The sequence below is a fragment of the Panthera pardus genome, unplaced genomic scaffold, assembly GCF_024362965.1.
Source record: "Panthera pardus isolate Hobbes unplaced genomic scaffold, ASM2436296v1 HiC_scaffold_20, whole genome shotgun sequence".
In the NCBI taxonomy this organism is placed as follows: domain Eukaryota; kingdom Metazoa; phylum Chordata; class Mammalia; order Carnivora; family Felidae; genus Panthera; species Panthera pardus.
In genome coordinates, this window is record NW_026526766.1 from 9,629,025 (window position 1) to 9,655,117 (window position 26,093).

Sequence of the window (26,093 nt, forward strand, 5' to 3'; positions counted from 1 at the left end):
CATGAACTATGAGATCATAACCTGGGCTGAAGTCAGATGCTTAACCAACTGAGCCACCCAGGCACCCTCCTCTGAGATTTTTTTTTTTAAATGTTTATTTATTAATGAGAGAGAAGAGTAGAGAGAGAGGGAGACCCAGAATCTGAAGCAGGCTCCAGGCTCCAAGCTCTCAGCACAGAGCCTGATGTGGGGCTCAAACTCACAAAGCACAAGATCATGACCCGAGCTGAAGTCGGACGCTTAACCGACTGAGCCACACAGGTGCCCCTGCTTCTTCTTCTTTTTTTTAATGTTTATTTATTTTTGAGAGAGAGAGAGAGATACAGAGAGAGAAAGAGAGAGCTTGCAAGCAGAGGAGGAGCAGAGAGAGAGAGAGAGGGAGACACAGAATCGGAAGCAGGCTCCATGTTCTGAGCTGTTAGCACAGAAACCGACACAGGGCTTGAACTCATGGACCATGAGATCATGACCTGAATCCAATTCGAGTTTTAACTGACTGAGCCACCCAGGTGCCCCAGGTATGTTTTTTTTTTTTTTTTAATTATCATGTGTATGGGCTACGTTTTCTTATTTCTTTGCATGTATGCCATGTAGCATTTGGTTCAAAGAAGGAAAATTTGAATATTATACCACGGCTACTCTAAAAAACAGAAAAAACTCTAGGCTCCTCAGTCCCTCGGTTGTTCTTGTAGGTGTTGTCAGCTTAATAACTTTTTTAAAAGCTAATTTTATAAAGTTTGTATTCTTTGTCATGAAGTGTACTGAATCCTCTGTTCCGTTAGCTTTGTGGTCAGCTGATGATGCAACAGAAGTTTCTTCACAGGTATGAACACACAAACACCTATGTGCACACACATGCGTCCATGTGTGCACACACACACCACCCAGTCTTTGCAGACAGGCTGTGAATTGTGTTGGGACATGCCTTCAACACCCAGACAAGCAGTTCACACCTGTGCTTTAACCTCGAGATCCTGTTTGCACAGAGCCTGAAGTTCAGCCAGAGTTAAGAGCTTAGACCCTTCTCAAGTCTTCTCTGAATATGCACCCAGATTTGGGCATATGTGTGGCCTTTTAGGTTCCCAGGAATTTGTGAGACCTTTATAAAGTATTTATTCCCCAAAGCATCTTATTTCTCAGCCTTTCTTGCCAAGATATTTGGTTAGTCTATTGTTTATTGCAACTGTTATTCCTTGCCACAGGTGGCAGTGATGAATACATTCTGTCTTTAAATGTTTTTAACAAAGCCTCAGCCTCTTCCTTTAGCTATTTTTTAAAAGATAGGTGTGCAGAGAACAAATTATCTCTTTTTTCCTTTTTCTGAGCATGTCTCAATTTCCCCCCAATTCCTGACGTACTTTCACTGGTACAGGAATCTGAGTTAACGTTACTTTTCTTTGAGCAACTGAAAAATGTGCCACTTCCTTCTGGCCCCAAGGTATCTTCTGAGAAATCCATTATTGTACTGGTTTTTTTTCTTATAGGTAAAATGTCGTTTTCCTCTGGCTGCTTTAAAATTTCTTTCTATCTTTAGTTTTCAGAAGTCGAAGAATAATGCTTCCTGGCACGATTTCTTTGGATTCTGTTAGAGGCTCAATTCATGAATCTGTAGGTTTGTATCTCTTGCCAAGTGTGTAAAATTTTCAGCTATTATTTCTTCAAATATTTTTCAGGCTTACCACCTTTATTTTCTCTATCCAGGACTGATAACATGAATCTTAGGTATTTTACTATAGTTTCACAAATTCCTAAAGCTCTCGTCTCCTTTTTTCAGTTTATTTTCTCTGCTTTTCATACTAATTTCTATTGTCTTACCTTCCAGTTCATTGATTCTTTCCTCTAACCCTTCCAGTCTGCTAATGAACCTACTCACTGAGATTTTAATTTCTGTTATGATTTTTAGTTCTAAAATTTCCATTTGTTTCTCATATCTCTGATTTTTTGCTGCTTTCTATCTTTGTTTTAAATTTCTTTCAAGTTTGTTTCTAATTTCCCATTGAAGCATTTTTATCATGGCTGCTTTAGAGCTTTGTCAGATAATTCTAAGCTTTTCAACACCTTAGTGTTGGCATCTCTTAAGTGTCTTTTATCATTCAGGCTGAGGTAATTTAGGTTGAAATTAAAAGCACAGAAAAAATATATCAGGCACATGTTAATCAAAGGAAAGCAAGAGTAATTATATTGATATCAAAGCAAAGCAAATTACCAGAGACAGAGAAGGAAATTATATAATGCTAAAAAAGTTACTCTACCAAGAATACATAACAATTCTAAATGTGTGTGAGCAACCAACATTGCTGAAAAATATGTGAAGCAAAAACTGATAGAATTTAAAGAAGATATAAACAAATTTACAATTACTGTTAGAGGCATCAACACCCCTTTCAAAACTAGACTGAACTAAACAGAAAATCAACAAGGATGCAGAACTAAACGTCACCATCAACCCAAAAGATCTGACATTTGAAGAACATATAATATAATAAGGGCAGAATAATAAGGGCAGAATACACCTTTTCAAATGCCTGCAGAACACATATCAAGATAGACCTTATCAACACAACCTCAACACATTTTAAAGAACTGATACCACACAAAATGTGTGATCTGACTACAATAAAATGTACTTGAAATTAACAGCAGAGATAAGGAAAATCTCCAAACATTCAGTCGCAAAAGCATACAATTACAAATAATCCCTGAGTCACAGAAGAAATCTCCAGGGAAATTTTTATAAAATACATTGAAAGCATAAGAGACTCTTAAAAACTGAGAACAAACTGAGGATTGATGGGGGGTGGGAGGGAGGGGAGGGTGGGTGATGGGTATTGAGGAGGGCACCTTTTAGGATGAGCACTGGGTGTTGTATGGAAACCAATTTGACAATAAATTTCATATATTGAAAAAAATAAAATAAAATAAAATAAAATAAAATAAAATAAAATAAAATAAAATAAAATAAAATACATTGAACCGAATGAAAATAAAAATAAAACATACCAAAATTTGGTGGGTTCGGATAAAGCACCACTGAGAGAGAAATTTATCACACTAAACATGTACATTAAATAAAAATAAAAGTCTCAGGTCAGTAATATAAGCTCTCATCTCAAGAACCTAAAAAAGAACAAAATAAATCCAAAACAAGCAAAAGGAAACAAATGGCAAAAATAAGAGCAGAAATTAATAAAATTAGTAACAAAAAATAGAGAAAATCAATGGGCCAAAGGATTGATTCTTTGGAAAAGTCAAACAAATACCATTATTTTAACAGTATCATTAAGATGGGAGTCCTTACCAATCAAAAAGAATCAAACAATCCAATAGGAAAATGAGCTGAAGACCTGAAAAGGCATTTCAGAGAAGAGCAAACTCAAGAGGCAAATGAACTCATGAAACATGTGTAACCTCCATTAGCAATCCAGAAAAATGAAAAGGGAGGCCCCAATAAGATACCATGTTATACTCATTTGATAGGCAGAGAAGTATTTTAAGGTGTATATCACAAGGTTTGCTATGACTGCTCAAGGTTGTATCTGCACAATGGTAGCGATAACCCCACTTTCATGACAACTCACTGCCTTCCAAGGAACTCTCATCCTGTTCCTTCCCTTTCCATTGGCTGCTACTGGCCCCTAAATAATGTAGATACAAAATTTCTTGCTTCCTGCTCTCTTCTGTTTGATCCTGAAAAATCCTATCTTCCTTCTACAGCGGAAGTCAAAAATGAGAAACTCTCTGTATACTATCTGGGGAAGTTTGTCATCTTTTTTCTCCACATAAATAATTCCACTCATTTGCTATTTGGCAAACTAATTTTTATTATTATTTTCTCTAATTATCTTTAACAACTGTTGAGATTGACACTAATTTACTTCTAATAATGAACTTGGGCCCACAGAAACAGCAGTGAAAAAACAGAGCAGCTCCCCAATGAGGCCACTAATACAATTTTCCTGTTGTTTTTCTGACATTATTCAATGACATTTGGCTGTCACTCTCATATCAATATTATTTATGATATAGATCACATGTACTTATATTAAATCATTTTATTTCATCACTCAGTTACCTTACTAATGACTGGAAACATTAAATAAACTCACCATTTTTTGGTTTGGCACAAACCACTGCCCTCTTCAGTGAGGGCAGAACTGTGTTTGCTTTATTCATTCCCTTATCTCCAGTGTTTGATACATACCTGATATACAATGAAATTTTTTGACCAAATAAATTAATCTGATGTGGCTACCTTGTTTAGTGTGTTGGAGTTCAAGAATCTCCATTATTTTCCAACAAGAATAATAATTAAAATGGCTAGTGGTTCTTTAATGTTTACTGTGTGCACAGAACTGTGCTAAGGATTTGGATACATTAGTTTCTTGAGACCTGCACTAGTAAAGTACATTTAAAATTGTAATTTAACAGGTGAGGACACTGAAACTTAGAGAAATTTGGGGATTTCCCAAATTCAGAGAGCTAATAATTAATGGTACCAGATTTGAGGCAAACCATCTGTCCATCTGAGACCTCTCCATAGGTCTCAACTCAACTAGGGCACACGGTCTCTAAAGGTCATATCAAAGTGGGGGTTCATTCCCTATAGGATTATGTTTGACCATTAGTTTAACCTCACAACTAGGAGACTGACCTCCTGTAGTGTTTGTTCTGTGGGTGGCAGATCTCTGTTTCATCCTTCTTCTCATTTTAGGACACTGAACTCCTTGCTGAATTTCCAAGAACTAAAAGAAAAAAATATTTATGAGCATTTCTGGTCCCTTGCATCTCCTTCCTTCTATTTCTTTTCTCTTTTCCTTATAAGTAAGAGCTTCCTCAGGAAATAGTGTATTATTTTTCTATTGCTGCTATACCAAATGACCACATACTTTGTGGCTTTAAGCAACACAGTTTTGTAGGCCAGAAGTCCTACATGGAGTCATGTGATTAGACTGGACCCACGCAGATAATTCAAGATAATACAACTGAGATGATATTTGAAAACTCCCTTTTTCCATTTAAGCTAACACAGGTATAGGGTCTGAAAGTTAGGATATAGCCATATTTTGGGAGTTATTATGCTAACACAAATAATTAACCCCATCATCTATAATCCATAAAAGAGTTCCTCACTGAGAGTTCCCTTTCACCATTATAAGACCAATTACGTTCAGTTTATTTCTTACTCCCATTAATCCCTCACCAGGTAGGGGGTACAACAATAGATGCTGTAGGAAAAAACAAAACACAAGAAGCACATATTATGGCTCAGGACCTCTGGATTTTTACAACCTTGTTGGATGTACATGACATGGAGGAATTAACTAGATTTAGGAAAGTCTTGAGTTGTGTCTAGAATTAAATATGCAACGTAGGACTTTTATCCATTTGAAAACTTGAGGAGACAGGGCTTTAAAAGTATTCTGCCATAGGGACACCTGGGTGGCTCAGTCGGTTAAGCTTCCGACTTTGGCTCAGGTCATGATCCACGGTTCATGGGTTTGAGCCCCGCATCGGGCTCTGTGCTGACAGCTCAGAGCCCGGAGCCTGTTTCAGATTCTGTGTCTCCCTCTCTCTCTGCCCCTCCCCCACTCGTGCTCTGTCTCTCTCTGTCTCAAAAATAAATAAACATTAAAAAAATTAAACAAAAAAGTATTCTGCCTTATGGTCTGCAGCAAAATGCTAAGAAGGCAAAAATTCAATATTTCAGCATTCGTTTTTACCTTGGTCATAAGAAATATTTGCAAATAAAGAAAGTCAATCTCCCAAAGGAATAAAAAATATACCCCAGGCTATACAGATAACTTGAAGAACCTATACATAAATCCAGCTCTTTCAGACTCCAAAGTAAATTTTCTTTCCACCTAAACATCTAAACATTACTGAACTGACCCCTCAAAAATGAATTATAACTCTTTATGTTTCTAGCTGGTAGTCAAGCCATTGTTTCTGAAAGAGCTAAATATACTATGAGAAGGAATTGTCCTGTTTGTTTCTGTGTGAGGTAAGGCTAGATGATGGGTTTTAAAAAACCGAGAGCCCATCTCTTTGAAAGCGAGGCACTTTGTTTTATTTAGTGTGTGTTGAACAATGGCCTTCCAGACACAACTGACAAGTTTTGTTTCTGGTTATTCATTTGATACCTACCACTTTAAAACTGAAAAGTGATATGTTGACTTCAATTCGTTAACAACGGCATCTACAATAAATATATGGTATGCCTGACAGATATCCTTTTTCAGTAACTGCTATAAAAACAAGCCTGATAGACTCAAAATTCCTATGGAAAAATTAATCATAGTGGATTAAGAGGAAGCATTTTATGGTTTCCACAGACATTCTTTCCAGAGTACCTGGCCACAGTTGAGTTTTCTTAGTAATATAAGAAAATATTAACTAAAACTCAACACAGGTAAAAGCAAAACCTGAGAAGAAAGAAAGAGCATAGAAAAGAAGGAATGAGAGCTCAACCAACCCCCCAAAGTAAGTGAGATATGAAGTAGCTGTTGAGGAATTCCAGACTTGAGAAGTCCAACTTCTCTGAAATGATGTGGTAGAAAGTTGAGAACAGGTAATTATCCACCCAAGAGAGTAAGTATTCTCGAAAGGCCACACATGGAGGGATGGCAAAGAGTTCTTCACAATGGAGAGCACATTTGGTACAAATAGTATGAAGTTTGGGGAGAGACAGGAAAGAGGATATCTTAATACCATAACTTTCTCCCAAAATCTTGCTCCTCCTTTCTGTTCTTCCAAAAGAATTGCATTTCATTTTTTATAGGACTTGAGGAGTGATTTGTGTGCCTCTCCTAAAGGAAGAAGAAAGCCAAAAGTAGATTCCGAATTGGCCACTAACTTACCACGTGACCCTGAGTAAGCCACTTAAATTCCTTTAGGCCTCACTTCCTACAGCTGTAAATGACATAGTTGAACTAGATTAGCTATTGGGACCATTTCAAATGTACGAATACATAATTTTAGTTATTCTCTACAAATAATTGTGGACAAGTCTAAAAACACTTCTCAAGACCAAGCTGAAGGTAAAAAGCAAAGGGTTCATGGTTTCATATGATCCAGGTTCAAAATGAGCTTCTTCAGCGGACTGGTACAAGGATAGAGGGGTTCCATTTTGAACAAGACTGCTACGGACCCAGCAAAATAGCCTAGCTATTTTGGAACCTGTGATATTATTCCCTCTGCCCACTACAAAATAGTCAGACTTGGAAAAACAATCATGATTTTTAGGAACAGTATCAAAATTAAGCCCATCCTAAGGGAAAGACAGTATCCTGGATGGGATCCTGGAACAGAACATGAGCAATAACAGAAAAACTGATGACACCTGCAACAAGTATGTAATTTAGTTAACAGCTAATACCAATGTTAACGTCTTAGTTTTGACAAATATATATAATATGTTCATATTAGAGGATGCTGGGGGAAGTGTTTATGGGAACTCTTTCTGCCATTTTGCAACTTTTTACTAATTCTAAAATTGTTCAAAATTCTAGACAAATTAAAAACACCACTGGCAATTATTACTTGCCTTAGGTTGAACTACTCATGTGGCATTTAGTTTAGCAGATTTTTTTAAACTCTCTTATCTAGTACTTAATCATCTTCCTTTATGTTTGCTAGATTAATTGAATCCTTCCACATTTTATTATGTGAAGTCTCTATCTAATTCACAGTCTCCAGCACTGAGGCATGCATAGGAGAGTAAATGTTCAGTATTTCTTAACCACATGAAGAGAGTAAGAGCTGTGTATCTCTTAACAGTACAAAGCAGTGATGTCCAATGCACATATGGTGTGTGAGTGAACAAAGTTACTGTTTATAAGAGAAATGGTTGCCCAGTTGACTTGATTTCCCGGGAGTCTGCGTATTCTAAATGCCTAGTGGTCTGCTGTGCAATCAAAGATAGGGAACTTGGCCATAAGTGATGAGAAGAACAAGGCCCTAGAATTATCTTTGGACCAGTTATACTATACTTTTCCTTTATCCACATTTGTTTTCTATACATCTTCCTGATGGCACAATATAGTTCAATCTTGCAAATGATTTTCAAAAATCACAACTTCATGCAGCCTGCAAATGGGCAATATTCCCAGTAGCATTTTCTGGGCTCCTCACTTCCCTCTGCTTACACTCTTCCACTGCTCTATGCATCATTAATAGTGATGAAAATAACAGAAAACTAATAGGCCCTCCACTTCACACAAATTCCAGGGAAAAACTCAAACAGGAAGCCACAAGTCGCTTTTATCTTACAATGTATACTTCATTTGCTTTGACTTCTTAGTTCCCCTTCGTCTGTCTTGATACTCTTCAAAGAAGTAGAAAAGACCATGCTTATTTTTATGGCTCAGTTTAGAAGATGTGTGGCTTCCATGTGGGAGCGGTGATGATAAAAAGGTAGGTGGGATACAGCAGGGTGTAGTGTGGTAACTTCTGAACCCCCTTGTCCATGCTTCTCAAAAAGAAATATGTTTTCATGTATCACAGTACACACACATTAAAGTTTCATGATGAAACACCCTGAATTCACACAGCATACTCTGATGTTTTCTATTCTACTTAGTTCTCTATTTCACCAAAACAAAAATCCTAGTTGTAACCAACTGACATAACTGGAAACTCAGTTTGTAAAACCCTGAGGAGTAGAAATAAGGTTCTAGAATTTTGTACAGACTATTCCGTACTCAGTCTAGTTCTGACAATTATCAATGAAACCCTAAACTAGATATTCTCTTAATCTCTTTGCTACTTAGCTTTCTCACCTGTAAAACAAAATAATAATAATAATAATAATAAGCTTATTTTACATGGTGGCTTTGAGAATTTCAGCAATAATGCACATAGAAGTACTAGGCACATACCAAATGTTTTCTCTCTCACACACACACTCTGCTTAATAATTTTATATTAGTTGAATTCCCCTTGAAACAAATAATATCAGGAGTAGACTGAGTTCTTCTCAGCGCCATATTTTTAACTGGACTCTAACCCTGAGGATTACAGAGCAGTCTACTGTCCAGCAAAGGGAGGAGAGGGAAGTGACAGGGAGATTTAAGGCCTGGACTCCAGGGCCTTTCTGGGAACATCTGTGGTCAACAGGGTGGCTCCGAACAGGTGGGTAAATTCTGGGCATGTAGTCAAGCTACATGTCTAAGCCTAGAGAGCAAGGAATGTACAAATGGTTTCCCTCCCCTGCCTGGCCTCCCCGTCTGTATCACCTCTGTTTGTTTATCCACAGACATCCCAGACAACATGAAGGGGATCTGATATAAGGTGTTGGCTTCATTCATCTGCACCTGTGCAGAAGCATTAGTTAATGTCTCACTGAAGTGCTCCACATGTTTCTTCTACCTCAAGCCGGATTAGTGACGACATTCTCACATGCTCCCTTAATCCTGCCCCCCCCCCCCCCCCCCCCCCCCGCTAAATCCTTTACAAGCCCCTCCCTCCATTGTCCCTCCTATCCATCAAGAGCTCAGTGAAATCCCTTGGCATGTACATCTTTTCCTGAGCCCATTTACAAAGAAGCCTTGTCTTTGCTGTTATTTTCAATCTCCATTCTCTTTCCCTCTTTGGGTTTGAGTGGGTGTGTGTATTTGCGTGTAGAGAGGACAATTGGGGTGGAGGTAGTCAGTGAGGGGACAGAGGGGTACAAAGTTGTACCCATGGTGAGGATTTGAGAATGATGTGGGGAAAACTCAGATAAAGGTGAGGATGGCTGGGAGAGCTCATCCAGTGGGGCAAGCATAGATCCTGATAGTTTTTCTACAATTTTATTATATGTCTGCAGACATGAACTGGACTGAATTTAATCCATAATAGTGACAAGGATCAATGTGTCCAAACAATACTGTAATCCTAAAAATCTGCTGTTTTTATATCCAGAACAACTGAAATAAAAAAGTGGAACTGCTGTCTAGGGAGGTAAACTGGTCCTAAATCCTCCACCCCTCCCCCCTTGGAGGGGATTAAGCACTTCTCAATTAATTCAACTACTCTGGTATTTTCCAGTCTTATCATTATCACCACCCTAGGGAGAAAAAAAATGAATTTAGACTTTGATATTGTAAATAACTTTATGCCACAAATTAATTAAAATAACTTACATCTAAGTTCTATTTAATATTTTTCCAATTAGAGAAATGAAACACCAAGGAATAACATCTTGTTGGACAGGACTGAGGTTTAGACCACTATAATGGTCCAACATTTTGGTCACCCACCACGAACCAATTTTTGCCCCACTTGGGGCAATATTGCCTCTGTCAGGAAGCCATGTTCTACTCTGTTCTGTTCTATGTATTGACCTCCAATTTGAGATATTCATTCTTGAGATCCTTTCCTATTCCCTGGAGAAAGCTGTAGATAAAGTCAGTAAGTGATAATACATTGCTACTTAGGAAAAAGTGGTGTCACTTCATTGTCTTCAGAAACTTCTCAAATTTTTATACTTGGGCTTCAAATAATTATTGTCTTTAGTTCTTACTGTCTTCTTATTTTCAAATGAAAATATCTCTAATTTTTATAACTATTATGTATACTTATTACAAAAGATGTTGAGACTAAATAAAGTTATAAATAAACCACTTCATTCATGATTTCGTTGTACACTTTAAAATAAATCCAGGTTTTACACACATAATCCCAATAGGTACATTTAAAAAAAAGGAAATGAATCATACTTTTAAATATTTTCCTGTAATCATTTTACTCTCATTTTAAAACATGTCACAAATACACTTTCATGAGAGTAAAACAGATCTGGATTTTTAATGACAGACTAGTTTTCCATTAGGCAAATACATCATAAGTTCATTAATCAATCACCTATTGGGAGATATTTACATTGTTTCTAGTATTTATTATAGTAAAAATATTCTATGAGGAATATCACCTCAGACGTATGAGGGGTATCAACTTGTACATCACAACATCTGCACATCTTTTTCTACTTGACCCATTGTTTTCTAAGAATGTATTCCTAAAGGTAGGACTGATGGCTCAAGGCACCTGGGTGGCTCTTCTGGTTGGGCAGCTGACTCTTGATCTCAGCTCAAGTCATGATCTCACAATTTGTGAGTTGAAGGCCTGAGTCATGCTCAGCAATGACAATGTGGAGCCTCCTTGGGATTCTCTCTCTCCCTCTCTCTCTCTGCCCCTCCCTGACTTGGGCTCACACACTCTCTCTCTCTCTCTCTCACTCTTTCTCTCTCAAAATAAACTTAAAAAAAAAAAAAGAAATGCTGGCTCAAAAATAATTTAAAAGTTAAAACACAAGTTAAAGTTGGTACACATTGCTATACTGCCCTTCTGTCTTGTTGCTATGGATCAAAATCGACATTGACTGTGCTCTTAAATTTTATATAAATGACCTCATAGTCACTGGCTCATATTTGAAAACCTTTTTATTCAATATAATTATTTGAGCTCTATAGTCGTTGAGATATAAAAATTAATTCATATACTTATCAATTGTTGTAGAATATTGTTCATCTGAACCCCATTATATCTAAGCTTTTATTGGTGTGCTTTTAGATTCGTTCCAATTGTTTGCTATCACAAATAATGAACATTCAAATATATATCTACTTGCACATGTGTGAAAAGGTTGCTGTATAGAGTATAGCAATCCCGAGAACTTCTGGGTCACTAGTGAGTACATATTTTGAATTTTGCTACATGTTACCAATTCATCTTCAGCAGAGCTCGTGCCAAGTTTCACCCCAAATTCAGCAGGTGTGTTTTAGAATTCCTGCCTCTTTTTTTCAACCAACATTTGGTATGTTTAATTATTTTTATTTGGGTAAAATGATACCTTGATATTCTAATTTGACTTTTCCTAATTACTAGTGATATTAAATATATTAAATATACTTTAAATGTGCTTATTGGCTTTCTATTTTCTTGCTGATTTATGGAACTCTATGAATAACCTGGAAAATTTGGATTATTTTAAAGTTGTTTTTCTCTGCCACCAAGCAACAAAGATATTTTTCTGTAATTTTTCTTAAATGTTGTGATGCTGTATTTTTACTCTTAGGATTTTTTTTTTTTTTTGTTATGATATCAGGTAAGAATCACACATAACGATATTTTTCATGCTTTCCTAGCATCATCTATTGGATAATCATTCTCTTACTGATTTGTAGAACTACCTGTTGTTTTATTATAATACAGCAACTTCTCATATTATTTGTGGGTTTCTTTCTTGGCTCATTATCTATTCATTTGCCTACTGCTTCTGACACTGTTTCAATGCCAATCAGCCCAATTACTATGGCTTTATAAATGCTTTTGATATTTGTTATTATGTGAGCAAATCCCACCTGTGTTCTTTCTCATTGAAGTTGCCATGATTATTTTCTTGGAACTCTATTTTTTCATATAAGCTCTAGGACAATTTTGTTAAGTTCATGAAAAATTCCATTATGATTTATTTCGGAACTGTACAGGTTGAAGCATATGGATTAATTGTGGGAACCACTGACATCTTTATTGTATAAAGCCTTTTAATATAATAATATTTTTTCAGTTCTTTTTCCATGCTCTTCAATAAATGTTTATAATTTTCTCAAAAGTACATTAATAAATATATGTAATAGTATATTTTAATAGTAATATAATAGTAATATTTATAGTAATAAAATTAACAATTAAAACACCTAATAAACTATATTATTAATGATATACATTGATAATAAATTACCTATATATTATATATTTTTTCTTCAAACATATGGCCAGTTTTTGCCATCTTCGTATTAGTTTCTAAGGCTACTGTGAACAAAGCAACATAAACTATATGCCTTTAAAACAACAAATAATGTATCATCTCACAGTTCTGAAAGTTATAAGTCCAAGATAAAGGTGTCACCAAGGCCATGCTCTCTGTGAAATCTGTAGAGGAATCCTTCCCTGTCACTTTCCTCCTTCTGGTGGGTTACCTGCTATCACTGATGTCCCTTGGCTTCCAGATGCATTGCTCTAATTTTCCACCTTTACATGGCTTTCTCCCTGTGTGTTTCTGTCTTCCTGTGGCTGTCTTATTATCAGGACACCAGTCCTGTTGAATTATGGGCCCATACTACTCCAGTACAGTCTTCTTTCCACTCATCCTATCTGCAATGACCCTACTTCCAAACAAAGCTACATTCTATGGGTTAGGACCTCAACATATCTGTTTTGAGGGGACACAGTTTAACCCATAATACTTCTCTTCCACAATCTCAGTCTAAGCCACAACAATCACCTGGAATGCTGAGAAGGTCTCCAAATCACTCTTTCTGCTTCCATACTGACTCCGTGCCTCACAGCTAACAGGCACTTACACACACACAAGTCTGTCCCCACATAGAACGCCAAATCATTTTCAAGTTTAACTTCATTTATACCTATCCCCTATTTTAAATCCTCCAATGGCTTCTCAGTACCAGAATAATAAAACCCAAACTTCTTACAAAGACCTATTATTGGGCCCTACAGGATTGGGTCCTGCTGTCCAAACTCCTCTCATCCATTTCCCTTTGGGCCTTCTGGTCTTTGGACTGCTGTTGGGACATTTCAAGCTCACTGCTGTCCTAAAGTCTTTGCCCATGCTAATCTTTCTCTTGGAATATTTCCCTCCTTCTGCTATCACAAAGGCGTCATGTAATTATCGTTTCCTCTCTACCATATCCAATTTTCCCTCTCTACTGGATTATTCCCAAATAACTTACAAAAAGGCTTGAACATGGGAGAAAACATAAACGTACAGAAGACAAAGAAACCCACATCTCCTCCTTGATCCAGGTGGCACCTTATGTTTCCCTTCACTTTATGGCAAAACTCTTTGAAAGAGTTGTCTAGATTCAATACCTTCAATTCTTGTCTTCCCCATTCTTTTCCTCTTTCCCTTTGGAACTTTTCATTTAGAAAAGTCTAAAAAACACTCCTGTGCCCATCAACTTCAACAGTTTTTTAAATATATTTATATCTAAAAGATTCTGAGTATAGTTGACGCACCATGCTACATTAGTTTCAGGTGTGCAGCACAGGGATTCACAACCCTCTATGTTACACTGTCTCAACACAACTGTAGCTGCCATCTGTCACCTCACAACACTACTACGGCACAATTGACTATATTCTCTGCGCTGTACCTTTCATCCCCTGACTTGTTCATTCCTTACCTTGAAGCCTTACCTCCCACTCCCCTTCACCCTTTTTGCCAACTTCAACAATTATCAATTGTGTCCAATAGTGTTGTGCTCTGGATTATTTTGAAACAAATGCCCCATATCATACAAGTTCATTGTAAATATTTTAGTATGTACCTCTGAAGATAGAGACTCTACTTAAAAAAAATCAGCTACAACATCTAAACAAAATTAGCAAAAGTATTTTAATATCATCAAGTACTATCTGGTCTGTATTATTTCCCCAAAAGCATCAAAACAGAATTCTGTGTTCACTAAATGGCTGGTGTTGGCACTATTTCAGGATCTTTTTTAGTCCTGACCATGGCCTTGTTCCTACCTCTTCCATGGAATTAATTTTGTAATTTTGCTTATTTGGGGATGGGAGCAGTTTACAAATATAATTAGGTACATTCGCTCTAATATGTGCACAAAAGGAAAAGTGCCATGAAGGTCTACAAGTATGAAAATACATAAAGAAGAAGAGATAATTAAAAGAATGGAAAGTGTTCATAAAATGCATCATTCAGATAGTGAAAAGGCAACTCCTTATTTCAAGGATACTTACTATATCTGTAACTAATAAAACACTCATTTAGACAAAATTTTGTATAAATTTAGATTAGAATTTGTAAAAATTTAGATTTTTTTACGAATGAATAAAAAATGTACACAACATAAAAGTAAAGAGAGAGAGAGAGAGAGAGAGAGAGAGAGAGAGAGAGAGAGAGAAAGTATTAAATAGAACAGGCCCTTTGCTGAAAAGGATACCCAAATGGCTCATTAACATAGGAAAGGTACTGAACTTCCTTAGTCATCAGAAAAACACAACTTAATTGCTAATATGAAAGGTTGAAATTTAAAAGACTAACAAAACGAAGTCTTGACAAAAATGGTGAGAAACTCTCTCAAACACTATTCAAGGGGGTTTAAATAAAGTCTTTGGAAAACCAGAAATTTCTACTAAATCTGAATGTATGTATACCACTTGACCCAACCATTCCACTCCTTGGTGGATATTCACAGAAATACATTTGCAGGAGCACAAAGCTTGTCACAATCTTCACTGCGCTATTTTTGCAATAGCAAAAAGACAGAAACAACCCAAATGTTCATTAACAGTAAAATGGACACATTTTGATAAAATCGTGTAATAGGATACTCTACAGAAATTGGAATGAATTTGCTGCTCTTAAAAAACATGGATAAAACTCATAGATATAATACTGAAGAAAAGAAACCAGACACGAAACTCATGCTATAAGACGATGTTTATATAATATCCAAAACTAGGCAAAGTCTATCAATGGTGAGAAACACCAGGAGAGTGGATGCCTTTAGGGAAGGATTTGATGACTAGGAGAGGTTACAAAAGGAGCCCCTTGGGTACAGATAATGTTCTACTTCTTAAGGTGGTGCTTAAATGGATGTGTTCACATGGTGAAATGTGGGCTGTACATTTATCATTGTTCACTTTCCTTGTCTATATGTTACATTTGAATAAAAACTTAAAATGAAAATAAAAAGTAGTCCTGGTCTTTTGCAGGCAAGCACCAAGAATAGCAGGGGGGAAAAGATAGTAATTCTCAGCACAACAAAGACGATCATTTGTTAATGGAGAATGCGTTTTCTCTTTGGGGTCGGTTTAGACTAACATCCATCAACCTAAATGAATGCAGAGGGCATGGCCTTCAAAAACATGAGCAACAGTGTCAGGTATAACGCAGTATAGATTAAATGGGTAGCAATGTTTCCACACAAAACACAAAACCCAGTTACTTCCCCTTTAAAAACACTGTGCACATAACTCCCAGACCAATGGGTATCCACAGGCTACCATTGCTGGGACTATTTTGTCTGCAAGGATAAACAAAAACAAAAATATTTATGTTTTCACATGCCTTTTCTTTAACAGGTCTACTAGTATAGGAAATAGCAGGACTCTCTGTGATGCTTAACTGATGGGTATTGTAAAAGAAAATTCAACTGGAGAAGCTACAGTGAACCTGGTCCATAGGACTGGAGTCCATTTTTCTGGCTAGCAATCATGAGACTGTCCACCCTGTTGAAAACCAAGGAGCTATTTGACAATGCAGGATTTGGAAGGCAACAACGGATAGAAGTACTTCCTGTGGGAACAAGTATGTCTTCTCTTCAGAAGCCAAACTTGACTTCTGTTTTTAGGTTTGAAGAACTTGAGGGCATATCATCTTAGGATGGTGAACTAGAAGAGACCTTGGAGAAGCCAGGGGTCTTGGAATGATAAAGTAAAAGATATCCTGCTGATTAGCTAGTACCTTCTATCTATAGTAGGATGAGGAGATATATGTTTTAACTCTGATATGTTTGGTATATGAAAAAGAGCACCAGCCACAGAGTCAGAATCACAGAGCTCTGCCACTTACTAGGTGCTGTGTGACTAAGTTACTAGACCTTTCTCCATCTATAAAATGACACAGAATAACTCCCATGCTGAGTGAGGAGGCAGGAATCGTCGTGCACAAAAGAGATTTCAAGAAGTATCACTTGTTTTCCTTAGAATCCACTTTGAGCCCGTCTCTATCCCAGGAAGAACTAGGTGGCCCACTGTAAGGGAGTCATCTGAAAGGGGTTTCATGAAAGGACTATTTTGAGAGCATGAGCAGAGTTGAGGAAATGAACAACAGAAAGCAGTGCAGGGTTTAACAACAGCACAAAGTCTGTGACTCCTCCTAAGCCCAAATGGTCAGGGCCAAAAAAATGTTACTGGGTCAGTGACACAACTGGAGCCATAAGAGAGGGGTTGATAAGCAGGATCTGTGGACCCAGGGACACAGCCACCACCAGCACAGAGGCCTATAGGAAGAGTGCTAAGACAACAAGTATCTGAATTCCACTCCTCCTACCTTCATGTATCTGCTACTGGCTTCCCACTGGCTGAATCCAAGGGGAAGTCAGAGGACAAGAGAAAGTGGGTGATAGAAAAGCAGTTCGCCTCCCATGGTTCTAAACAGGGAAGACAAGAGCAGAGCAGATGCACATGTGGGACACACAAAGAGAAAGTCACTAGCAAATGACTTATTTTTGCCTCCATTCCCAGTCCTGCCACAATCAATTTTAGTCATTATTTGCCACCTGCCCCTACCCAATCCACAGGGGCTGGGCCAAGCTCCTGGGGTGATTCACAGTACCAAAATATTCAGCAGCCCCTGTGGTCACTGATTCATACTAGCAACTTTGTTTTGTTAATGTTTATTTATTTTTGACGGAGAGAGAGTGAGAGTGGAGGAGGGGCAAAGAGAGAGGGACACACAGAACCTGAAGTAGACTCCAGGCTCAGCACAGAGCCGAGTGCAGGGCTCAAACTCATGAACCACAAGATAATGACCTAAGCCAAAGTTGGACGTTTAATCAACTGAGCCACCCAGGTGCCCCGATACTAGAAACTTCTGAGTGTCTATTATCTCAGCTCCCCAATGATTCCTTCAGGTCTAGTGGTCCAGGTGAATTCTCCATGCCATGACCCAGAGCCTTTGAGGAAGCTACACTTCCCTATGGCCTGCATTTGGCCTCCATAGGTCATAATTATTTCCAGTGAAGTTCATGCCATCTTGCTAAGGCACACTCAAGAAACAAGTGTCCTCCAGCCTCTGGAACTACTAACCTTTGTCTACTTCTCAGTTTCCAAGCATTCTTTCTATCTATCTATCTATCTATCTATCTATCTATCTATCTATCTATCATCTATGTGTCTATGTATCTAACAACCAAGGACAGAAGATTTTCCTTCTCCTTAATCCATCAGCCTTATCATAATCTATAGTAAGTTTGAGCTTTCCTAAAACACCCAGAAAATCTTATTTTTCCAGCAGCTTTTATAAGACAATGAGGTGCTGAGGACCTGCATTTAAACCTAGAGTAGAAACATTCATCCTTTTCCTACCCCACCCGCCCACCGCACCCCACCTCACTTTTTTAAAGCCATGGCAGCATCTGTCATGCTCCTAAAACAGCTCCAGCTCCTTTCAGCCTCAGGGTATTCATATTTATTGTTCTCTCTTCTCAAACATGTCTCTAACTCAACACACATCCTGGTTCCTCTGCACACTTTGGCTCTCAGCACAAACGTCTTTTCCTCACAAAGGTCTTCTTCAGCAATCCTGTTTTAAAGTCTTATTTCTGCCAGCATCTCAAACCATCTTGTACATTTATTTACTGGTTCATTATTTTTCTCCTGCAACTAGAGGTCTGTCCTGTTGATCTCATTATAACACTTTATGCTGGCCCCAATTCCCAGCACATAGTAGGACTTAATACATATTAGTTGGGTGAATGAAGAAACGAGTGGATGTATCAGTAAGCCCATTTGGTGAAATGAATTATCATGAATTATCTTGCTCCACTGCCTTCCTTGGAGGGTTATTCTAAGGATCAAATGAGATAAATTACATGGAAAGGTTCAAAGTGTTCAGTGAATTTTTGTGTTATTCTACCAGTGGTGACTTCTTGCGAGTCTGCTCCTCTGACACCAGGATTGTGCAGCCCTTAAGCATTCATCTTTATTTCCTCAGAAGAGAAATGGCATGTGGGCTCTTAGATAAAGCATGAGAAAAAATCAAAGTGTTGTGGAAAAATTATATATTCCAGTTCTTTTGAATAGGAAGGCTCTCAAACTGTTAGTTCCTAAGAGATGTAGCTTTAAGTACCATTATGTAGACAGAAACAGCTGTATGGATATAATACACAGGGAAATACATACATATATACATACATTTGCACAATATCTATATAGACATAGAGAAATGAAAAATTTGGCAAGTACAAAACATAATAAAAATAATGAGAAAATAACATTCACAATCTCTTCACCCAAAGACAACTGCTACTGATGCTGTGGTAAAATTTTCTACCTCCTTTTATTTTCCCCTTCTTAAACTTAGGTTTTCTCACTTAGCTTTACAGTTTGTTTTCATACTATATTGCTTATGAGAACAATATAACTCACCAAGACTCTGGCTTCCCATTTTAATTAATAACTGGAATGCTCTTATTTAAGGCTCACACAAAATAGAGTACGAACTTGCCTTGCCTTCTTCTTCTTCCTCTTCCTTATCCCCTTGCTCCCTCTCTCCAGTTCTCCCCAGTCCTGGGCAGTGGCATATACTTGGAAGAATAGTTGATCTAGCAATGTTTGGTCTTAGCAGACTGCCATGTTGAGAATTTGCACTTGAGTAAACAGAACCCCCCCCCCTCCCAAATTATTATGACCCAGCCTTACCCAAGTCCTTGCTTAATCAAGCCATAAGCTGCTGAATAATATTCTCAGGATACCTATTTGTGTAGGAAGCAGAGAAAGAGGCAGGCGTCTGGAGCTGGGAAACAATAACCATAAAAGGCTAACATTTATGGAACACATCCAATGTCCCAGGTGCTCTGCTAAATCTGTGTCTATGGCCTGTCTTGAAAAATTCTCTCAGAATTCCTTGGTGATGATTACTATTCCTTTTCCTCATTTGATAGATGAGGAAACTTAGAGAGGTTAAGTAACTTGCCCAAGCTCACCGTGTACTAAGTGGTAAACCTGCAACTTGAACCCAGTGGTCTAACTTCAGAGCTTCAAGAGGAAAATGAACTTGGGGAGATGAAAACAACAACAACAACAGAAGAGAGATGAGTGCATGTGAAAACTGGTTTTACAGGAAGAAAAAAAGACAGTCTTGTACATTTTTATCCTTTCCTAAGAGCACAGACTTTATTATCTCTCTCTAAAGAGATATTTAGTTTAATAATAATATTTATTAGAGATATTTATTTTATAATAATATTTATTAGAGATATTTATTTTAATTAATCTAAGAGATTATTAAATTTGTCTCCAGAATGGAAGTGCCCTATTATTCAGAATGAGTTAGGGGCACCAGGACATAAGGCATTTTATGAAATGTACCTTCCTCCTCCATTGCCAACTGCTCTGCCCCCTATTCCCACCAGCTTAACCAATTTTTGTGTTGGGACAAATTTTTTTATTTAAATATAATTAACATACAGTGTCATAGTAGTTTCAGGTATACAAACAATGGTTCAAAAATTCTATACATTACTCAGTACTCAATGTAATAAGTCTCTTAATCCTTTTTATCTATTTCACCCAACCCCCACCCACCTCCTCTCTGGCAGGCACCGTTTGTTCTCTGTACTTAAAAATGTGGTTTAGGGGCGCCTGGGTGGCGCAGTCGGTTAAGCGTCCGACTTCAGCCAGGTCACGATCTTGCGGTCCGTGAGTTCGAGCCCCGCGTCAGGCTCTGGGCTGATGGCTCGGAGCCTGGAGCCTGTTTCCGGTTCTGTGTCTCTCTCTCTCTGCCCCTCCCCCATTCATGCTCTGTCTCTCTCTGTCCCAAAAATAAATTAAAAACGTTGAAAAAAAAATTAAAAAAAAAATGTGGTTTATCCTTGGTCTCTTTTTTTCTTTGTTTCTTCAACTTATACAACTCAATGCCACACAAACAAATAAGCTGACTTAAAGATCAGCTGGATATGCCTTTTCCAAAGACGACATACAAATGGTCGACAGACACACGAAAAGACGCTCAGCATCACTAGTTAACAGGGAAATGCAAATCAAAAAGGGTAAGAAGATATCACCTCACACCTGTAAGAATGGCTAAACTCAACAACACAGGAAACAACGGGTCTTGGTGAGAACGTGGAAACAAAGGTACTTTAGTACACTGTTGGTGGGAATGCAAGCTGGTGCAGCCACTGTGGCAACCAGTGTGGAGGTTCCTTAAAAAATCAAAAAGAGAAATACCGTATGATGCACTAATTCCAAACGGAAAGATCCACGCACCTCTGTGTTTATTGCAACATTATTTACAACAGCCAAGATGCAGAAGCAACCCCAGTGTCCATCCATAGATGAATGGATAAAGATGTCATACACACACACACACACACACACACACACACACACACACACACACAAATGTTGGAACAAATCTTATCTGAGCAGTCATGAGGGTTTTCCAAACAGATGAAAAGGACAAGGATTTCTTTTTCCTTCTTATTACTTTTCACAGATTCAATGAAGTCTTACCATTTCCAGGTTGATTAAAGTAAAACAAAACAAAACAATTATTCTTGTCAGAAGTTTGCTTCTTGTGGCACTTAAGGAATTCGGATGGTGTGGCAAGGCTTTTAAAATTCCTTTATTGTTGACACCCCTTCTGATGACTGATACGCTGTCAGAGTTCCATCTGCAAGCTGAGACCAAGAGTTCTGCACAGGCAGCAGGGCTCAGCAGTTAGGCAACTTGCCTTTCTACTTAGTGCAGGGCTGTTTGCGTCACCCCAGGACCACTGTGATGGCAAATTTAAGAGAAATTCTAAGAAAAGCGTACACATAAAGAAAAAGAGCAGTAGCACCTGTTCCAAAATACCCACGAAAGGTGACTGAATACACACAAACACTTGAGCTCACTAATTCAGTGTCTCCCTCACCCTCTAAAGATCTCTGATTCTATCTGTCTGTCTCTCTTTCACACACACACTCTTAAAGTCATATACAGTAAAACCTTGGTTTGTGAGCATAATTCGCTCCGGAAGTATGCTTGTATTTCAAAGCGCTTGTAATCCAAAGCGCTTGTATATCAAAGTGAATTCCAAGAACTATTTGCTCAGTTATAACCATGTGACATTTGGTGTCATGTATTTCTCGTATTGCAAGACGAGTCATTTTTTTAATGTTTATTTATCTTTGAGAGAGACAAAGGATGAGTGGGGGAGGGGCAGAGAGAGAGGGAGACAGAATCCCAAGTAGGCTCCAGGCTCCGAGCTGTCAGCCCAGAGCCTGGCGGGAACCTCAAATCCATGAATCCTTAGATCATGACCTGAGCCAAAGTCGGACGCTTAACTGACTGAGCCACCCAGGCACCCTGTGACATCACTCATTTATGAAGTTAAATTTTATTAGACATGTTTGTTCATCTTGCAAACACTCCCAGAACAAGTTACTTGTAATCCAATATTTTATTTTGTTAAAGTAAAAACACCATTTGTTTAAAATACTCATATCCTACCTTTAATAATTTTATTTCTTCTTTTAAAAATATGTTTAATCCAGATATTTCTTCACTATAGAGTGTGAATTACATGCTGTAGACAGCCTCAGAGGAGAAATGAGTGTATCTGTAGCCATATCATAACTATACATTTTTTAAAAAATTATTTTATGTAAGCTCTGTGCCCAACGTGGGTCTTGAACTCACAACGCAGAGATCAAGAGTCACATGCTCTATTGACTGAGCCACCCAGGTGCCTCTATAGCTGTATCTTTGTATAATTATTATTTTTTAATGTATAAGCCTTCCTTGCTATCTCAGATACATATGCCAAATTTCTAACTCTGAAGCTTTTGTTCAACCTGCCCATAAAGGCAGAAGACCATTCTCTATTATGTGTGTGAATCTCTTCTTGATTCTTATGCATGATTTAAAATCCAAGTCTTTCTTGGTGTGTATATATATGTGCACACACACACATGTGTGCGTCATGTTTTCCCAAGGGACCATATGCTTGGGGAGAACAGAATTCCACTGTATCACTCCTTACTCTTATATAGCTTCACAACACAAACATTATTCCTACAGGTAAAAGCCTGGTATAATGCTGCTAGCCAGAAAGGATGCAATTGTTAGTTTCAAATTTTTTTTTAACATTTATTTATTTCTGAGACAGAGAGAGACAGAGCATGAGTAGGGGAGGGGCAGAGAGAGACACACACAGAATCCGAAGCAGGCTCCAGGCTCTGAGCTGTCAGCACAGAGCCCAATGCGGGACTCGAACTCACAAACCGTGAGATCGTGACCTGAGCCGAAGTCAGTTGTTCAACCGACTGAGCCACCCAGGTGCTCCAAGGATGCCATTATTAGCACCTGTCTCATCTGCTAAGGCCAGCACTGTTAGGGAATTCAGTCCCGTGGAATACGTGCCATTGAGATTTCTCAGATGGGCTTTGTTAGAACATAACATCTATACTGAGAATAAAAGTTCCCTCAGTGATCCTCTGTGTTTCCCCAGTTAGTCTAATAGTGCCGGTGACGTCAATTTCAGTGAGTTCCAAATGCTATTTTAGGAAGTAGGTGACCCCTCCATCTCGCACAGATGGTGCGCAGGGTACAAAAAGGGAGTGACAACTGTCAAGGGAAGTTTTTAATGGTGTTTTTCTGATTGCATTTTGACACTTCATCTCTAACACAGTCTCTATGAAAAATAGTGGCAGATATTTTTGAAATTCATACTACTTTTACTGCTTTCTTGATGTATAATTTATTAATAATATAATTTGCATATAATAAACTGCAGATATTTAAAACATACACTTTGATTAGTTTTACATATGTATACACCAGTGAAACCATCACCATAATCAAGACACCAAAAATATCCATCGCTTCCAAAAGTTCCCTTGTGTACTTTTTCAGTCCATCCCTACCTCTGTCCCCATCCCCAGAAGCATTCTGTCACTACATATAAGTTTACATTTTCTGGGATTTTATATAAGTGGAATTATACATGAGTGTTCTATTTTTAGTCTGACTTCTTTCACTAAGCAAAATAATCTTGAGATTTCTCCATGTTGTTTTATGTATCTATAGTCCATTCTTTTTAAAAGTTGAATAGAATTCCATTGTATGATGCACACCATTTTGTTTATTCCATCACTGGCTGATAGACACTTTGACTGTTTCCCGTTTAAAGCCACTATGAACTTTTATGTCCAAATATTTGTGGTGACATAGAGTTTCACTTCTCTTGGGTAAATACCAAGGGTGGAATTGCTGTGTTATAGCATAGTTGTACGATAGCTTTAGAAGGAAAGAACCAAACTGGTTTCAGAGGCAGCTGTATCATTTTACATGCCCACCAACAATGTTTTGACAGTTCCAGTTGATCTACATTCTCACCAACACTGGGTATTGTCAGTCTTTTTCACTTTAGCCATTCTCAAGAGTATGAAATGGTGTTTCTTTGTGGTTTTATTTGTATTTCCCTGATGACAAGACAAACTGACCACCTTTTCATGACTTAATGGCCATAAACCTTCTTTTGTGAAGTGTCCGTTTATATCTTTGCCTATTTTTAAAATCTTTATTTTTGGCAGAGAAGAGAGAAGGAAAGAAAGATTGCATGAGTGGGGAAAACGTCCAGAGAGAGAGAGAAAGAGAGAATCTTAAGCAGGCTCCATGCTCAGCAGTGTGGAGCCTGACACAGTGCCCGATCCCATGACCCTGGGATCATGACCTGAGCTAAAATCAAGAGTTGGACACTTAATCCACTGAGTCACCCAGGTGCTCCATCTTTGCCTATTTTCTATTAGAATTTCCTTCTGCTTATTCTTGACTTGTAAGAATACTTTATGTATTTATTCCAAATACAAGTCCCTGATTTGATTTATGTATTTGTCATAATAGGATTAAAAATTTACTTTAGAGTATGTTTGACTACAATTGCTTGATCAGAGGTCAGAAATATTGATGAACAAGTAGAGGTTTTAAAATCATTCACTACATTTTTACGTGGTACCTTCTAAGTACCAAGAACTCTGTAGGCCCTGGTAAAAGAAATACTCCTGATAAAAATACTTCCTTTTAAGGAGCTCCTTGTTAAAGAGGAAACAAAGACATTAAAAAACACAAATCTACAATAGAAAAAAGATTCTATTGGGAGGGGAGAAGAGGGAGCTGTGAAGTCGTTCTGCCTTAACATAGAGGTCAAGGAAGATTTTGAGAAGGGATGCCATTTGTATTGGGCATCTAAGGATAAAAAGAAGTGCACCACATCCAAAGACTATGTAAAAAGAGTATAATCACAGTGAAATATTATATTAACATAGAATGATGAAGCATTTATTATTTGCATGGGAACATCTTAAACAAAAATGATACACATCACAGGAGGAATCCTGGATCATCTGGAAACAGCCCTACCAACATCAGTTGCGATGGGATTGCATTTCCCTAAAGCAGTGGTATCTTTATAGGAAAGGTACATGTTCCCTGATCCCTAGATAACTGCCTTGTATTAATTAGTACTCAGTAAGTATGCTAAATAATTTTACTATTAAGTAAATAACTGTTCAACTGAATTAACTAAATAAATGGATGTTTTAGCTCACTGGAGGGATTCAAAGATGATACAACAGAGACTTATTTTTACAAACTGGTAAAGTAGACAGGCCTTGTGCCATGAACATAGTGGGCATGAATACAAATGGGAAAAAAAAAACGTTCCCCCTTTCTAAAGCTTCCCTGGAGTTTCCATCCAGGGGGAAATAATTGTAGCCCCTGCTATTCCGCTATAGCAGTTTAGTCTTACCAGGTGATAAATGTCATCTTTCTATACAGGACTGTTTTGTTACAGACTGAGAGCTAATGCAGATAGGGAGCATATCTGTTCATCTTTGCATTTCCAGTATTTCTTGCAAATAGCTCAGTGCCTGGCATGCTTTAAATATTCCACAAATGCCTACTGTTTGGGGAGAAAATTAAAAATACTTAAATATAAAACTATGCTTAAACTAATCAGTGTCCTATTAGATGTACATACAATGTTCTGTGAAAGGTCAAAGGAAGAAGTGAATAATTACATCAGGCTGGATGAGGTAGCATTAGCAAGAGCTCTTAATGGAAGGGAAGGATTTGGGTAAGGTGTAATACAAAGAAAGAGAACTTCAAGTAAAGGAAACAGAGTGAGCAGAAATGGATATGGACTGAGTTTCTACATTAAAAGAGCCCAAATGGATTAGGCCAGCCCTAAGGATTCATTTATTAATTGATTCATCAAACAAATACGTATTCAGCACTAAAGGGAATTGAAGGCCATGAAAACACTTTGGCAGGGAAGAATGCCTACCCCTACAGACTAAGCA

The 26,093-nt window shown here is 37.8% G+C and overlaps 1 long non-coding RNA gene across 1 annotated transcript in view; it reads right to left on the reverse strand.

The window, feature by feature from the left end:
• Nucleotides 1-4,665: 4,665 nt before the first annotated feature.
• LOC109275457 (uncharacterized) overlaps nucleotides 4,666-26,093 on the reverse strand; it is a 285,664-nt gene continuing 264,236 nt past the window's right edge. The window contains exon 3 of the long non-coding RNA XR_002084151.2: nucleotides 4,666-4,742. This is a non-coding gene — a long non-coding RNA (uncharacterized LOC109275457). The remainder of the gene's footprint in view (nucleotides 4,743-26,093) is intronic.